Source organism: Poecilia reticulata, chromosome 12 (assembly GCF_904066995.2).
Source record: "Poecilia reticulata chromosome 12, P_reticulata-male-v2, whole genome shotgun sequence".
In the NCBI taxonomy this organism is placed as follows: Eukaryota; Metazoa; Chordata; class Actinopteri; order Cyprinodontiformes; family Poeciliidae; genus Poecilia; species Poecilia reticulata.
In genome coordinates, this window is record NC_088841.1 from 7,803,902 (window position 1) to 7,806,877 (window position 2,976).

Here is a 2,976-nt window from a genome sequence, read left to right on the forward strand (position 1 = left end):
TGTTCCAAGGGTGCCGCCTGCCAAATCTCGCTCCTCCAGTCTTTTCCTGTTTCCCCCAAAAGAGGAAGCGCCGCTCGGCTTCGGCTCGTTTCCATCCTGCGTCTTCTCTGGGACAAATCTGGAATGCCTGGAGCTGCAGAACGTAGCTTTTTGCGTGGCCAAGTCTTGATTTCAAAGAATGAAGAGTTCTTTAAAGAAATACACCCTTCCCACTTTTGGTCTTTGTTACACAAGCTTTTGCTTAAAAAATGGACGTAAAGAGGAGCATACTCTGAAAAATCCCCATGATGGTTCACATCCTCCAGTCTAACATGTCCCATCTGAGCCGTAACCCTGGAAGGTGTATGCTCACCTGCATCCCTGAAGTAGAAAGTTCCCATGGTGCCTCAGCACGTAGGCTCTTTGTTATCGCTCAGAAAATAGCTCTTTGTGCGCAGCGAGTGCCAGATCGAGCATTCAGTCATGGTAGGCCCACCAATAAAAGACCAAACACTGGCCAACCGTCAGCAGTAAAACTAAGTTTAGAACAAAAAGAAAATACATGAGTCAGTATTTTAGTCGTTTATAAACAACAATCCAGGTAAAAAGGCAGTTCAAGTTATCGAATAAACAATTTTATTTATCCCAAAAAGGGAAACTCAGTGTGCAGAGCAACGTAACAAAATAAGACAGAAGAGAAGAAGAAAATATATAGTAAAAAAAAAACTGAAGATCTGAAGAAAATGTAAAGGAAAAAAAGAAAAGAATAGAGAAATATAACAGAAAAAATGAAAAAATTACAAGAAAAGAAATACAAGAAATATGAGGAAAAAATGCAGAAACATTAAAAGGTAGGAGAAAAAGAAGAAAGAGAAAATACAAGTAAAAACTGAAAATATAAAGAAAAACAATATAAGAATAGAGAAATATAACAAAAAAATCCTGAAAAAAAATTAAAGGCAAAAATATATAAGGAAAACAGAAAAATACAGGAAAACTAAACCAAAAAAGGAAATTACAAAAAAAACAGAAAAGAAAAGGTTGAAAGATTGCAGACGCTGTGAAGCGTCCCAGATGATGCCATTGATGCCATACGTATAAAAGTAGTTTCAGCACGCATACCAAGATCAGTTTGCCACACAGTCAGAATGACAAACGCGTCCTTGTTGTCTGACATCTCTCAGTCTGGGTGAAGGCAGAGGAGGAGCTGCATTTGTCTCTATTCACACACTTTGACAGCTGCACCCCAAAACAGGGCCAGTCTGAATGCAGCTCTGGGACCGCAAGAAAGGCCTGCATAAAACAAGCAGAACATCTCCAAAAACTAACCAGAAATCCTGTAGTAATTGTCTTTCAGATTCCATTAAATCCTTTAAAGTCCATTCGTGTTCCTCACTCTTCCCTAAACAAACTCTATCCATGATTTCCACAAAGCATCTGAAAATAAATTACACACATCTGGATTCCAAACATCTAAATGTGTTTGGTTGCAATGTTTTTTTAGTTAGGGGTATTAGAGTACAGGGGTCGCCATCTGCACACAATATTTTTCAGATCAAAACATTTTAGGCAGGAACCGCCTTTAGTTTTCTTTCAAGTTGACAACGTTTGTGCTGCTTTGCGTTGATCTTCTTTCATATTTAAACCAGGCTAATTAAATTACATGGATGTTTGGTGTCATAAGGTGAAAAAATGTGAAAACACCGACTCTGACAGACTCTTCCAATGGCACGCGAAGCTTAATTAATGTGTTTGATTGTCTTCAGTTCAAGGAAACAGTTCACCTGGTGTCACAGCTGAATTGTGCATACTTTTTTGCACTTTTTGTTTGGTCTTTTTATTTGCATATTAACATATTGACTTGGTTTCATTTTAAGCCATTTTGCAGAAACTGTTGCAGCTCTGCTTTCTGAATTTGTGGATATGTTTTCATGCTCCAACCACGGTCAGTCCACCCTCATGCTGGAAGAAAGAAAAATGCTAATCTCTAATAGCGCTACACTTTCTTTTTTTTGTCATAGTGATTTCAATTAAAATCATCCATCTACAGCGGCTTGTTCCCATTATTCTTTGAGCACCAGATAATCAAAACCTCTGACTGGACTATTTAATTTGACTTTTTTCCCCCCTTTTTCTTTCATGAAATCCTGAAACAACAACTCTTGGTCTTTCTGAATTCACCCCAACCTTTACCGTTACTCAAGCTTCCATTCCTTAATTGCAACACAAACAGAGGAAACGGGCTCCTGAAAGTCTTTCGAAGCCTCCATATGGCTTCATCCTGCTGTGTTGGGGGCACCGGTTATTTTAATCTTCATATAGGGAGAGGCCGCTTCTTAGAGGAACAGAGGGCCGTTTTTTTCCCTTCTTTTTGTTCTGACGAGTCGGAGAACCAAATTAGAATTTTTTTTTCTTTAATTTTATTTTCTGGACCGTAACCTATGAAACACCGATAAATCCAAGTCACGTCAAGGCTTCTGGAAAAGTTATCAGAGGCCTAAAATCTGCACGAAAACGCTTCTGGAACTCTAAATTGTTACTTCAAATATTCAGCTTTTCTGACATGTGGGAAATCTTAAACATCTACCATAACGTTTCGGCTTGCGTTGCACCGATCTTTTAATGTTTTTGCTTTTCTTCAAACTTTAGGTGACTTTAAGGATTAAAGAGGTTTGCACTGAAGCACAGAATGGAAGGGAAGGGAAAAGAAACTCCTTATCGGACCGCTGTTTGGCTTCAAGCTGCAATTTCCCAGATTTGATCTCAAATGGTTGTAAACATGAGCCTATGAGCTACCCGGCCTTCGATGGGGTTGCACGGAGCGACCTAGTTCAATAAATCGCTACGAGCAACGGCTGCTTTCTGCTGAGCTGCTAAGGCAGCACAAGGGCAAGAGGTGAGGAGGCTGAGGGCACGTTGCCCCCTTCAAGATTGCGACGCTCCACAATGGGAGTCCAAAAAGTGCTTCAAAATCAGATTCCAGCAGGATGGAGAGTG